We start from the raw sequence: 15,824 nt of genomic DNA, 5'->3' as shown, positions 1-15,824 counted from the left end.
TGTTTCTGTTGGCAAAAGCTAAGAGAAAAGCTTGAGCATATCAAATCAATATTACTAATATTGAAAACTTGTTCATATATTTGAAACATTCCTCCTGCTTCTGTTGTTTTCTATAGGAAATTACTAGCTGACATATAAAAACAATGCCTTATTAGCCGTCCATATGAATGCTCACATTGATGTTTCCTGTGAGGTTTGCTGTCTGCAAGAAAGCTTAAAAACGTGTTGAGTAGTAGTTAGTAAAGGGAAGAAAGAGGGGGAAATCTTTCATTTCTGATCCTTTGCACACAATGGGACTCTCAGGTGTCCTGCTTAGGGGCCCCTACACATCCTGAGCTCTTGGCAAATTGGTAATTGTGTATGATGGACCTAATCAGACTTCAGAGTGGCAAAAAAAAATCTGTTGATCCTTTTTCTTTACTTAGGAATAAATGTTAAAATCTACCCAGCCTTATCTAAGTGCAAGTTATTAATCATTGCCACTTGCAATCCATGGAATGCACATGGAAAAAGGGTGGAATGCATCAGAATCAAATTCCATGTGTTTCATCTGGTCAGAGGGCCGCTACTTTTTCTTTATTTCCTTCTTTTCTGCTGTCACTTACGTATTTATGACTGGATAATCAAAACAAGAGAGCTAGTCAAATCTCATTCATGTGTTCTGTGTGCTTATTAACTTTATTAAGTTATGATGACTACATACATACATATATAGCTTAATCCTTTCACTTAGAACTAGATCTTTCTGAGAAAAAGTTTCAAAGGGCTTTTTTTAACCATTAACTTTTTTAATAACAAACACGTAACAAAATCCAAGCTACTCTGGGGTTTATGCTTAAAACAGCTCAGGGTACCTCAGGCCTTCTGCCCTTGAATTTCTCAACTTCCTTTGCCTTCTGCCATAAACCAGGGTGCTCAGGGGCTGAAACAACCACTGAGCATAATTTTTAGCAGCTTTACACTGCGTCCAGCTACTACATAAGCCAAGAAGTTGGCGGTTATTTGTATGCTGGACTGCTCATGCCACAGCTCTCACCTACTTCACCCAGCCCCTGGTTTGGAAAAGGCAGCATGAACCATTTCCCTGAGCAGTCTAGCCCTAGGGCATCTCCTCCACTGCCCCGTGCCCATGTGGGGGGACCAGCACCCCCAAGGCAGACTTCATGACAGAGCAACTGGGCTGTAGCAGCCTTCACTGCAGAGCTGGGTCTTGTTTGCAAGACTGAGCCTACAAAGTCTTGCCTGAAGATTCATTACATTGAATAGACATGCTTAACATGTGTTGCAGAACTGTTAATCGTTTCTACCACTCTACCACTATGTAGCAGAAGCAACCGAGCTAGTTTGGAGATTGAGTATGCCGTCCCCTGGCTTTTCACAATGACAGTTTAACTCATCTTTGGTTCCATTTGTGTCAGGAGGATATTAATTCTTATACTTATTTATTATGGTTTAATTCAATACTAACATTGCTAATTCAAACTTCCAAATGTGTTCTAAATGCTTTCTTGTTAAACTTAATTGTCAGTCTTGGGACAGGTTGTAAGTGCTTCAGACCACCAGGCACCTCAATAACAGGGTCCTTGCCCATGTGAACCGCCATCTTCTACAAAGGCTTGATGCCATTGGCAGTAAGCACATGTTGCGAGTTTGTATCTGGATAAAATATTGAAATCCCATGTTTCCTTTGTACAAATATCCCCAGGAACAGATGTTCATCTCCGTAAGAGCTTACAGACAACCAACCAAGGACATGCAACTAATAAAATACTCTGAAATTACCCGTTGAAAAAAATCATAATATTTTATAAAAGGAGGAAGACACTTGTATATGAAGGACTGAGGTCACTTTGTTCTGTTTTGTTCTGTGTGCTATTGTAAACTAGTCATTTATTTGAAGTATTTGTTTTGTGCAATACAGCATGAATGGATTTTTGTTGTATAGTGCAAGAACTCTAGAAAATATTCAACAGCAAAAAACAGGCTGAAGGATACAGTAATGCTGAACTTGGAACTTTTAAAGTGAAAATTTATGCCTATATGCCCTTGTATGAGAGACAAAGATTTTGTGTGTATCAGTATTCATTAATTTTTTCACGACTGCAGGTTTCCATACCTGCACACACACTGCAGCTGGTTAAGTAGTGATGTCTGCCTTCAAACTGCTATATGCATATGCAACTAGGGCATATATATGAGATATATACAATCATACATGGGCGAACCAGCTTGAAAATTCAGCTCCAAATACTAATTTCCTTAGTGTATCATTTTTTTTGTATGAGGGAAATATTATAGTTCTCCTTTCCCTTCCTTTTACCCCTCCCTTCAAGGTTAATGTTTTTGCTAAGACAAAAGAAACAGAAAACCTCAGTTAAGTATCAGCAAAGGGAGATTGGTATCTATAGAGGACGTCTAGAGGGCATGCGATATGATTGTCTCCTTTGAGGTGTTGACGTCTTTCGGACCATTTGGCTGAAAAGAATTAGGAAAATAGTTTTCGCTTGTTGTTAGTAATGGATTTGCATGAATTCCATCTGTGGATGTGGAACTCATTCTTTGGTGGAAAAACTAGATTGCTCCTTTGTGGCTGACAAGGTACTAACTCCCAAGTTCATCTGAATGCTGCCTGCTTACCCGGCTCTGCTAAGTGAAAGCTGTCCTTTCCTTAGTTGTTTTGAAATAAATGTCAAAGCTTAGATTCAAAAATATCCATAGCACAGTCACATCATAAGTCCGCACAGTACTTTCTCCATTTTATTTTTACCCTCAAACACACTTTTTACAATTGCTCGACTAACTTAAGATTTGGAGTGACTCCATAATCAGAAACAGAGTCACTCCAGATTGAATTTCTTCTTTAAAAACACATTAATAAAATCTGTGGATTTTCTAATATGAATGGAATAAAGATACGCATGAGGCAAGGGCTGCTAAAAATAAGCATGAAGTTAGTTTATTGTCATATGGGATGTTATTAGCTCCTCAACCTTAAGCTCAGTCTACTTGTTTATTACACTTACGTTTCACACGCTTGACTGCCCTTCAGTGTGAAATAGCATAATTTAAAATAAAAAATAAAAAATTTAATCAAGAGCAGGGAACTGCCATTGCGAGGTAAGTCATTGTCCCTCATTAACGTATCCTTTCACAGGAAAAATAGTATAGTGTTTCCATTTCTGTAATCTGAACAACAAACATGTTAATAGGTATCAATTACCAGCCAGTTTCAGTACTTAGAACCAGTAAGGCAGCCAGTACGAGGGTTTCACATCTGGTTTTAGTGAAACTGTTCCTGTCTGTGGTATTTAAAATTTAAAGAACTCCTGTTATTGTGCAATTGGGAATCCTAGGGGAGTACAATGTTAATGAAATCCATAACGTGCAGGGATTTTATGATTGCATTTTCAAGGCATTCCTTCAAAAGGGACGACTGATTTCTGCCATGGCAGCAGTAATTGTGTTTTTACAGAGTAGATTTAATGTTTGCATTTAAGAACAGCAGTTACGTTTACACTCTTCTGAAAAAGTAACATGCGAAATCTTTATATTTAGGGAACTTTTTTGATTTTATTTTTGAAGCCTTTGAGCAGGAGCCACGGGCCGCTGCGCACGGCAAGCCCTTGCACCTCAGGGATGCCCCAATGGGTTGTGGCCAGCAGCCTCCCAGGGCAGCGCAGGAGCGGGGGAGCTACAGGAGCAGTGCCTGGCCCCATAGGTGCCGTCAGCTGAAGACACTTGAGACCCACGTATGTGTGGTTTTGAAGGGAGACTGATTGCCTATTACCAGGGTCACTGGGAACCTGTGCTATCATCAATCCTCATAATGGTGTGGGTTTTCAAACCCGCAAGGAGCAACACCTTCTGGGTACTTTTACTGCAGAATCTGTATGTTTTCTATCAAAATGTTTCTTCTAATGCATATAACACAAATCTTTACACTCCCACCAAGCTGGATGATAGTTTCTGGGTGGCACAATTTTTCTCTCATCCTGTAACACTGAGCGAGACCTCCAGCTTGCCCAGAAAGCAAAGCATGGTTGTTAATAACACAAGATCTTTGGTTCATATTATGGCTGGGGTTGGACAAAACCATAAATCCAGCTTTAAGAATCCTAGTATCAAATCAAAACTTTGCAGCCATAAAACAAAAAGCACTACTCTGGTATAAACACACTCTGCCAGTTCAAATTTGTTCAAAAAAGGTTAACAGGGGGTTAACATAAATAGACATTATACTCTGGATTGGGTATTATCTGTCATTCTGCAGCTGACATAAGGCCATACGCTAAGATGAACACACTTATTGTGTGTTCTGGCTAATATGACATAAATGGCTAATCCAGCCCAAATTTGTACTGCTGGGTTTTTCAGCAGGTTACAGATCTGGTATCACGTGGAAACGGCTGGAGTCAGAGGTGGGCACCGGGAGCCGCTCTGCTTGCTCCCTCTGGCCTCTGCCTGCCCTCTCCACCTTGTCCCTCACCCATCCCTTTGGCACCTACGACTCTTGCAGAGTATTTTTCTAGACCCCTAGATCGGTCAGCCCTAGGAATATCAGCTGATGTGGTGCAAAATTCTCCCTCTGCATCTTGCAGCATTTAGGGATCTGGAGAAAGGCCAGAGAGATGTAAGAATAGGCCTCCTCAAAAAGCAACCTGGGAGATCCCCCGCACCTCCACTGATTGAAATATCGGTTGTTTATTTAACACTAACTCTCCCGTGCAAGGAAAATGCACTTCCGTTGATTTAAAACACTTCTATGTATACACTACTTTACCAGAATGAGAGGGACCTCTGAGGAGGAATTTTCCTTCCACATTTGTCTTCATTCCTTTACATTTGCGTTCCTTATTATTTGCTCCTTTGTAAGCGAAACCCAGAAGCATGCATCGCTGATGTGAACCGGTATACAGATTAGTACAGATTTATTCCTGTAGCACTTCTGAAAATAGTTGCAGTTCATCATTTGGTGTCTTGACCTTTCATCTGTGTCATAGCTTATTTCCTTATCAGGTATTCACTTAAAAATATAGTCAGTATTTACATATGCTGCTGCACAGCATATATAACATTTGTTTCATTAACAGGTTTATTCTTTCATCAGGCAGCTGTTTAGGTTGACTTTACCAAGCAAGCTTATCTAAACATTTCACATGAAAGCTCAAGGAAGTGCAAGTCGACAATGCCTGTTATTTTTATTCTTACTATTTCTGTTTATTTTGGAGTTTGATATTGCAGTGAAGTGCATCATATTACTGCATAGAATAACATGAAACCTGGGAAACCTCAGCCTCCCAGTTCTAGCCTTTGAAGGACTGCCTGAGAGCTGAAGTTCAGAGGCTTTGTGGCGGGGCTTGCCCATCATTAGGGAGCACACTGACATGAAAGCACAAAAACTGTCAGTCCTTTGTCTTCTCTACCACTTTAGAATACAAGTCATGTATTTGGTCCATGTCATTTTACAGTTCATAACTGCACTCCAGAAATTACAAAAAGCAGAGTTAGCTTTGTGTGGAGAAGTGTTACAGTTATCTTACGGTCTTAACATACTTCACACATGGGCAAAGAATGACAAAAGAATATTCCTTTCTGGAAATCACAGCCAGTACAGACTGTGACACAGCGCAGAACCGGGGTTAATTGACCCAGCAGGATACATTCGTACCTTTATTTACTGTGACATGGGAATAAATGGTAGAGTTTCACAAAGGCAAGTACTGAAATTAGACAAGAGGGAGAGGGAGAAATAAAAGGGCCCTACAAAGTATGAAGGTTTTTTTGATTATTCAAAGTGCTTTAAGAGCCATTTTAGTACCAGAAAGTTCCCAGCCATAGATTTATCAATCTGGGGAGGCTGAAGGGATGCTCAGAGAACTGTGCAAAACCATTGGCAGCCTTATTGCTCCAGAAGTGCAGGTGCAAAATGCAGTTTAGAAGAAAATCCTCTCTACCTCCCTCTGACATGTTTCAGCATCAGCCCTAATACAGAGGGGAGTCCTGCGCGGCTTCGAGCAATCCTGCGTGCAACATATGGAGGAGCAGCAGAAGCAGAGCCCCTCCGAGCCTCCACTACCAGCCTAATCATTATAATGGTTTCAGTTCTTTCAGGGGATCCATTATGCAGAGATCTGAGTAGTTTGTACATAACTCTGTAATTACCTATGCATCCACTTCCCAGTCCAGCCCTACATTCCCGCAACGGCTGCAAGACAGATGGCCCTTTAGAGCTGAGATAGCGAACTAAAAATGTGTCCAGCAAAAGCACTGATTCAGCAACTACTAAAATAATTTGTAAATTTGTCTCACTTTCACTAGTTGGTTCCAGGAGGGAAAGAAATTAAAACCTTTAAATATGGTTTTAAACTAAACACCATGTTGGCTTTTTTTTTTTTTAAATCACATCATCTTTTTCTTCTACTTTCTTTCACAGAAACTAAAGCCACTTAAAAAACCTCTGTACAAAATGATTCTTCTCTCTCTTTTTTTTTCCGTTTACCAGGTTCACATGTTTGGCTTGACTCAAAACATTTGTTATTGTTTGCTGGTTTTTAAACTGCCATCAAGCCAAAAAATCAGTTGTTTGTGCCATTCTGCTTGGTAGGGGAGCTCTCTCCCAGGTGGCTTGCAGACCCCATGGGGGCTGAGGCAGCCTTGCCCACCCAGCTACCAGGCACTGCAACACATCTGCTCCACCACAGCCAGGACTTTCTGCAGATGTGAAGGAAGGTATCTCAGAAGGAGATTTTTCTGAGTCCAGCAGAAATAAATTAATCTACAAGACTAGGCAGGTGTCAAACTGCGGGTGAGGTAGAGCTCAAGGCTAGCAGTTAAGTGACTAAGGGTAGTGGCTAGAAACACAGCCTTGGGTAGGAACGCACAGCTGGGGCATGTTACAATAAGCAGAGTTGTTACTCAGCTAAAGGTCTCTGTTCTCATGGGGCCGACCCTGGGTTGGAGATGATAGGTGTACTGCTGAGTGCTTTACAGAGACGACTGTGCATTTTTATTCACTCTTTCCACACCTGCACTGTAGTATGAAGCTGAAGAGTTCATGAGTCCTATGGGTCCTTCCCCATCCCAGCATCCATGCTCCATATTTTCTGTGGCTGAGCTATTATTTGCCTCCCTCGTCCTTCTGTCATCCTGCTCTTCTGTCCCAGTTTAATTCTGTTCTGCCCATTAGGTGACATTTTCACAGCAGTAGCAAGATAGGTATAGTGGAAGGATAAATGAGATTTCTTCCAAGTGGTAAATATCTGCCCTTCAGAAAGCAATTTGTCTTCTTCCCATGAAAAAAGAAAAAAGAAAGAAAAAAAAAGCAGCATATCTCAACAGGGAAATACTTCAATTTTTGCTTTACCTCTAATGTTTTCATTCAAAGTTTTAAAAAACTCTTTAAAAAGGCATCAGAGTAAACTTCATAGCTGTCTGATAAACAAAACCTACTAGCAGAGAAAACACAGTTGACCAAACATTAAGCTGAGGTTCGGTTCTTCTGTTTTCAGGAACAACTGGCTTCTCATCAGAGAAGCACTGTTTACACATAACTTCCACCAACCAGCTGTCCCTATGTAGTCTGGTCTTTCTCTTCGTTGCAGCCTCCTCTGTTGAACACTTTGGGCCGAATTCATTTCTGGTGTGAACCCTCTGAAGCTGCTCGAAAGATCCATTTGTCCCACCATATATAAAACCCGGGCGTATTTTAGCAGGTCATATTTAGGTTATAGATTATTGTACTATAGACCAAGGTGGCTTTCAGCCTTAACACAGACAGGAGCAGACTCTTCCATTGCAAATCCTACTAAATTGAAGCTCTGTGCTGAAAGGCTGACATAGCACAGAATAATTTTTAAATGCTCTTATCAGTCCATAAAAATTAACTGTCTATGGGAGTGTTCCCCCCTTTCATGACATGCTTAACTAAGAAAATACATCCTGTGTTTATTTTAAAAAGCCACGGCACTTAAAAATCGATAGCTTTGCTCTTTACATAGCTGGAGATAGAGCAACTTTTAGAGAGGCCGGGTGGGGGTACACAAACCAGGCACCATTCTTTGGCCAAAGAAACCCTGGAAATGAAATCCCTGCGGCTGGAGTTTGAACAGGCTTTGTTGAAAGAAGGGCAGAGCTGGGGGTAGCCAGTTTCCCTGGTTTGCTTTAGCACCAGAGGGGAAGCTGTCTGGGTAGTCACCGGTTTTCGCCTTCCCTTCTGCTGTCCCCTTCCTCCTCCGGCATGGGATGAGAGCACTGCTTTCAGCAGCAGGTCTTCCAGATCACAGCCTCAGAAGTATTTCATCTACATGCGTGCATTTCCTCGGAGCTATGAGGGACACACCAAGGAAAAAGCAAAATGATCTTTGCATGTATGGTCTTTGTCTCTCATTTTCCCCCTTACATTTACAGTACCCTCCCACGCCATCTAACTGCAGCTACCTGACATTTTTCTAGAAGGTAGCAGAAACTCATATTTTAAAAAACAGTGACTTGCTTGGTGACCCAGTAGTAAATTAAAATCATCATACACAATATGTATGAAATAGAAAATCGAATTTTGGTGCAACAAAACTGACAGTTCCATTTAACAAAGAATAAATGAATGCAGACTCCTGTGGATGACTGACTGATTTAAAGAGACTGTGCCGATTTTCCAATATGAGAAAGCTGATCACAAGAAAATACATATATTTCGATGTGACACAGGTTATACACCTATTCCAATTGCCAGTGAAATTAGGCTTAAAAAGTATTAAATCCTAGGCATTGGCAGTTTTTCCCCATTTTGTTGCTATTTTTTGTAGAAAACCCAAAGCCTGAACTTTCAAAAATATCCAAGTGTAGCAAATTCCAGTGGTTTCAGTGGAACTCCCTCTGACCACAGTGATTGCACAGTCAGATCTACCTACACTATCAAGGTGTGCTGTCTGAGACAGTAGAGGCTTAATCCTGCATATTATGTCATCCCCTCACTTACCAGCTTCCTACCCAATTAGCATAGGTATGCTGCGAAACAGGAAGAAGCAGAGGTTATTTCTGTGTGTTTACGCATGTATAATATTGTACTTATATTCAAAATACCAAAATGGATTATAAATCAAGCCCTGCTGCCTGTACGCTCTGATTTTAACAGGACAGCAGCTGGCAAGAAAATGCTACAGAAGAACTTTATAGGCAAAATTCAGCGTTTTCCACCCAAAGCCCAGTTATTCCCATGTGAAGCAGTCTGATAGAGAAGCTTTGGATTACTTGTTTCCCATTTGTGCATTAGCTGCTCAGTACACTTGGGGGAAAGAAAGTCCTACAATTATGTCCTTCTCTCAGAAAAGAGTGGTTCTGCAAGTATTGCTATAGAGTTTCCCTTTTCTATAGTTTCTAACACAAACTAGGGAAGGTTACATTCAAACTGCACTAAATAGTTGTCTTCATTCCAGATCAGAGGATTAAGCTCAGGTTTAAAATTAAATGTAAATTACAAATAAGTATTCAGAAAACGTTAATTAAAAGTATTACGTTCCTGACTCATTTATTGCTCAGCAAGGGTTCCTAAGTATCTTAGCTGGAGAAAGGGGCCATTCACATTCCTCCCTTTTTGACCAAGTCATTGTACATGTCTTAGGTTATCCATTTGCAAGTTAATGTAGCACTGAAGCAAAGGTTTTCATTTTAAAGAAGTAATATTTCACAGCAAGATATGCTCCTGCAAGATGTAAAACAATCTTTTTCTAAAGCACTGGGAGTTAATCAGCCTTTCTCTTCATTGCTACAGAGAGGGTTCGAATGGCATAAGATGCTGATTACTTAGATCCCAGAGTCTATAGAAATCCCAATACGATTACATTTTCCTCCCTTTGTTACCAGAGTTTATTGTATCTTGGTGTTCAGGTTTTAAGTAGTTTTCAAGTGAAAAAATAAATTAAGAACAAGGTATTTTCTTCTGAGTCTTCTGAATAACGATCGTGTTACATCAGAGCACCACATGAATGCATAAGGTGGAGCTTGCAAATGAATAGCAGAAGGATCGTTCCCTATCACTGCATGTGCACTGGATGCATTTCATACAATACAGTGAGCCCATTTCAGGGGAGCACTGCATTGCCCTTGCTTTTAAACCAAACTCCTTCAAAGACTCACACTAAAAATATCACACAGAGCTAATGTGTACCAGCGGCAGTGCTTCTCCCGGCCCACTCGCAGCATTTCTCTTTCACATTTGATCTTTATAGTTTCCATACTGGAGCGATTTGGTTTGCTGAATTCTGGAAATGTCTCAAGTTGAAATGCTAGTGTATTAACCTGCTGTACTGAGTCTCTTTTGTTTCTCTTTACCAGAGTGCTGCTTGCCAATTTTTACAACCACAGCAGATTTTACTATTCAAACAGAACCAGATGGAACACCAGTTCAAAGAACATGTCAGAATTAAATATTTCTTTTTTAATTAGTTGCTTCTGATTTATGCAAAAAAAAATTAACATAAGAGTGGGAGAATGTGCCATGAATCCAGATGCAACACAGCCCACACAAGGATTATCTTTTCTCTGTCAGAGACACAGAGGCCTTTTCTTTCATTTTTTCTTGTCTTTTCTTTCTTCCTTTTTGTTTCTGGATTTCATTTTTCTTACACTTTCTGCATATTTTCCTTCTTGAACGAGCCCCATAGTGATGACTAAGGTTCTCTTATGTTCATCAGTCATACTTTTTCTTCATTATCTTAAATTTTCTCTTGTAGAAACTGGCTGATCTGCCTCTAAAAAAAATTACTGCAATCCCAGCATCAGTATCTCAATGTGATAGCATCCTTTGAGTCCACTCTTTGTTTTCAGTTGGGGGAATCTTCACACTTACGTTCTTCTGCTGCAGAAAAGGATTTGGGCAGAAGGTGAAGATTGTGAGGAATATTTCAACTGCTAAAGGAATTTCATTTCCTTTTTGCTGCCAAGCATTCCTATTTCTTTGGCATGAATGTTTGCTCATCTTCTCTTTCATGCTTCCCCGTTTTTGCCAAGTCACATAAGCATCAGTTCAGTAAAGCATACTGACTGAGGACAGTTGTTAGGCACAGACTAGAAGTTGAGCGTGTGACTAGCTGCTTTCTCTTCTGGGGCTTTCAGGATGTTGCTGTCAAGGTCAATGAGAAAGACTTCAGTGACTCAGGAGGGATCTTACTAACAGCAATATTTTCTTTTCACTTTCTTTATGGAGCTGCCACAAATATCACTGAGAATTTTGCACAAAGATCTGAGATGGTTTACAGCCTTAACTATTTTTACTTAAACCCAGGATGAATATTTACACCCTGTCATTAATCAAGGAGTTGTGCTCTTGTAATGGCTACTCATTTCAAGGACGAAGACTTTTGGAAGTAGTGTTCCAACCAAATTAATGAAATTATTTTCAGAATTTCTACTAGACCCTGTGCCATTTTTACTTAGCATTATATTCTTCTTTACTTAAAGCTCAATAAATAAAGGAATTAAGTGGTAGTTGTATACACATCACAGGAGAGCATGGTTCGTCAAATCAACAGCAACACCTAATAAAAAAGATCAACTCTTGCTTAATTAAATATTTGACAGAAGAACGGTGAAGCGTCACAACAGTTAATCTGACTCAGAGCACTGTATGCTATCTAGGGAAATGACACAGTTCTCTAAAAATATTTACTTTGGTATGTTGTGTCAAGTGATGGATTATACAGCTTTTCAAGCCACAAGAGATGCCCACAACAAAAAGCTTCCTGTTGTTAATCAAACTCCAGCACTTTATCCTTTATTTTCTCAGGCTGTTGAACAGACCTACAGTAGGAGTGTTAAAAGCTGGTAAAACTGCTCCCTTGATACAGCTCCCTCAATGACTGTATTTTATTTAGCTAGGCAGATTTTCATTCTGAAAATAAGGTCTTCCATACTATGACATGGTTATGTATGGTGACAGGAAGCAGCAATATTCATTTCAAGTTGTGCATGTTGTGTATTGTTCTTTATCCAGCAGTTTGCTAAGATTTGCTACATGATATATTGTGCAGAGCTAAATGTTACTCTTTTTCCTTCTCCTTAACTGGTCTCTAATAAAATGTGTATGCCACCCCTTGCATATCTATGTCTTAAAAATGTGTCACCCACCCACATTTTTTGGAGACAGTAAGATAGCAATGAAAATATTTTTCCTGGATGCTAAAAGATATTGCAGAATAAATAGAGAGGAAGTAATTCATATGTAGAAACAGCTAGCGTCTTCCAATACGCTTTTGCAGGAAAGAAATTGATTTTAGAAGTAGGAACAACTGGTGCTTTTTTTACATGAGCATTTCTCGCCTGGAAAAAAATACACACTCGAGATGTTCCTCATTTCTTGTAAGTTAGGGGCCCATTCCTATAGGCAAGTCTGCTCCTAGTCTTATACTTACCAATAAAGGCAGTCACATTGCAGCATAGGCAATTATCAAAGGCTGTGTTTGTTGGATGAGGCCCTAAGGCAGCATTTTCCAGAAGAGAGATGCTTTTTAATCGGAATGAAAGTGAGCAAAATTTGAAAAAAGAACTAACAACATACTGCAGTTAGTCAAAGCTAAAACTCTGGCCATGGAAATGAAATGTCATGATTTCAGGTTTAGAGACAGCTGCCTGTCTCAGATCACAGCCATACAGCATGCAATAACTTACAAAATCGCTTGCATCCTCTAAAATAAATACCAGATGTTTGTTTATCATATGTGCAGAAAGTTAAATGTCAAATAATTGCAGGGAAATGCATTTGATGTTCATCTTCAAAAGTACTGTATTTCATCACCACCTCTGTCCACAGTTCATTTTAACGTGAAACACAAGTTCTTGAAACAAAAAAGGACAAGAAGCCCAAAACAAAAAGCTAGTTGTTAAAAGATTTGTATTACTATCTCAGCTGGAGGAGACTGGATCTGAGAAAAATGGGTTGCCTCTGGTCTTGTTAACACTTGGAGACCTCTGTGGAAAGGACATCCTAAGCTGACTGGAAATTACACAGACAGTTGGACTCTCTAGGCATAAGCCTCCAAAAAGCATGAGAACTCCTGTTTGGTGTACTAGAGCTGCTGCCCTCTGCAATGATTCCCCTGGATAACACGGTACAGAAGATCTGTGTCTTACCACAGCTACATTTTGGTACTTTCAGGTTCCAGTTGTTAATAGCAGTTGATATGGTTGAACTTCAACTCTGAGCAGTCCCTGTGACATTTAGAATGTGTATTTTATGCATAATTTTGCATTTTACAGAAAGCAAAGTTTCAAAAGACATTGGAAAGAAAACAAAATACATCACAAAGTGATTAATGAAGGTGAGCTTAACAGCCCCTTAAGATGTGTCATGCAGTTTCCAAGGTAGTTTTCTACATTATTTATTCCTACCACCTTACTTGGAGAAGATTGGTACATTTAGAGCTTGATTTACAAACATACTTAGGCACCACAGAGGGGTGCTCAGTGCTGCAATTCTGTTTGTATGCACCTGGAGAGGAGCAGTTCCTCCGAGGCCACTGCAGAGAACTGTCAAAGGGAGGAAATTGCCTTAAGCTCTACCTCTCTCCTGGACCACTGCACTGAGTCAGAGTTAGTACTTTAAATCTCTAACCCTTCTGCTTCTCTGCTGCTTAGCCCCACCTTTCTTGTTTGCACTGCTCCTTTCTCACAAAACACTGATGGAGAAAGTTTATTCTTTTTTCCTCTATCAGCTTCTGAGCAAACACCCTCTGGCATGTGGCAGGTCTGGGGTTACAGCTTGCTTTTGCAAGGGGTTTAAAGCTGTGGCACGCAGCTGAACACTCGAGCCATCAGCCTCCAGGCGCTCCAGGAGAGGACTGCTGTTGACATAGTTCCAGTTTTCAAGAAGCACGTAAAGATTTGCTCATCCGGAGAGAGCACATCTATGTGAGGAGATGTTCTCCCTAATGACAAGAGGTGCCCCCCTCCTCCTGTATGTATTACACAGTTACTGGAGCCAGGAGTGCTAATGGGGTTGCCTCTTCCCTACCTACAGGCAATAAATTAGAGGTCTTTTCAGAGTCTCATTCTCTCCCAGTGAGCTGTTAACTTCTGGCAGGAGAATTTCTGCCTACCTTTTGAATTCTGCCAGGTTTTAGCCATGAAAGTAGACGTCTAAATCCTTTGCATGTTTAGGACTCAGTCCTGGGCAGTGGGCTAGGTGCTGGAGGATATTCAGTGCCCCAAGAGTTAAGGGGGTATATTGAATACCAGCATTTGGGACTGAGCAAAATTTGGGCACCTGAAGCTCTCTGATGGGACAAGCCTGAGTCGCCTGAGCGGTCAGTGACTGGTAGATGTAATTGTTAGCTCAGGCATTAACTAATCAAACCTTCCCATAAACCCCCAATGTTAAATTTTAACTTCGCTTCAAATGCCTAGAACTCTTGTAATAGGCCATTGCTTGACTTCATTCACAATGAAGTACTTACTGTATATTAAAAAGCCCCTACTAGAATCATTTCAAATCAGTTGGAACAGTACAGGCTTGGGACCCTAATCATTTCAAAACTGAAGAGCTGTTTCAAATTGTAAGAGAAGCAGATCATTTAAATAACTTAGCTCTGCACTCCCTCAGACTTCCAGATTTTCAAGTGCACTTCAGCCTGGAAGTGAATGTGGTATTGGACATAACTCAGTGCAGCACACTTTACAATCAGCAGAGTACAGTTTGGAGAGCATTTGAAGTTAAGCTGAGATTGCTCAGCGCAATGATGCCCAGATTCCCCCATTAACTTTCAGATTGCAACAATCTAACATCTGAGACTCTCCAGTTACTTTAAATCACTTGATTGTTTTAGTAAGGTGGTGCTGGGTTTTTTTTTTTTTTTAAGACTGAATTTTTTTATCACGACAAAACAAAATGTTGCAGTATTTCACCCCTAAAGACAATGTTACATACAGACTTTACCAGCCTTAAAAACTGGGGCAGGGGCCCGGGCTTTGCCCTGAAAGCTGGTTCTATCTGTCATACACAAGGCTGCTATTCTTGTGTTGGAAGACTTCAAAATGCCTCGCATATGACATGGGCATTGAGAGAGCAGCCAGTCTGTCCTCAATAGCACTTTCTTCAGCCTTTTGAGAGAGAACGCAGGGCATGTTGATTTATCTGCTCCAGCGCCTTTGGATATATGACATACATCCAGGAAAAAGGATGCCTCTGGGACACAGGGGACGTATATTCTGCATCCTGCGTACTTTGGAAATAATGAAAAAGCCTGAGACATTTGTGGGACATTTGCTTAAGAAGGGTTAATTCAACCTATTATTATCCTACTAAAGTCTGGACAACGGAAGTTTCAAGGAATAAATTACTGTAATATTTTTTGAATAGTGTCATTTTATATTGAAATTAAATGGTTTGCTTTAGGAAACAAAGAGGAGGTTCTAGCTGCAGAGAAAGAGGGTGATGAATTTGATTTTAATTGGTTTGTCATTATGGCTAAAGAAAGGCTCTAAGGAAATGGCAGGTGTTTCAAAGCTGTGGTCATCAACCTGGCTGCGAGAGAGTTTTGTGCCTAGTTTCAGCCATTTGGCAGCTGGACTTGTGCACTGGGACAAAGGTTTCTTTTGCCAGCAGAACTGACTTGGGTAGCCGCACTCCTGCACCCCACATCATCCTCTCAACTCTGCTGATACAACTTCTGTGATGCCACATGATGAACGAGATCAGGAAACAGATCTGGATGACAGATAAATAACTGGGGGAGGGGAAGGTTAACCTAAATCACTTGTCCATTTGGTTGCAATGTAACTTCATGAGCAAAGGAGAAAGAGAATGAGTGAAGAAGAGAGAAGGCCTCTAACACACA

At 40.5% G+C, this 15,824-nt stretch overlaps 1 protein-coding gene across 3 annotated transcripts in view; it reads left to right on the top strand.

The window, feature by feature from the left end:
* NRP1 (neuropilin 1) overlaps positions 1-15,824 on the top strand; it is a 114,752-nt gene that overhangs the window by 63,994 nt on the left and 34,934 nt on the right. The gene's annotated exons all lie outside the window — the stretch shown is intronic.

Source organism: Calonectris borealis, chromosome 2, assembly GCF_964195595.1.
Source record: "Calonectris borealis chromosome 2, bCalBor7.hap1.2, whole genome shotgun sequence".
Taxonomy (NCBI): Eukaryota; Metazoa; Chordata; class Aves; order Procellariiformes; family Procellariidae; genus Calonectris; species Calonectris borealis.
The sequence above is the reverse complement of the archived record's forward strand: the minus strand, read 5'-3'. Positions and strand labels throughout refer to the sequence as shown.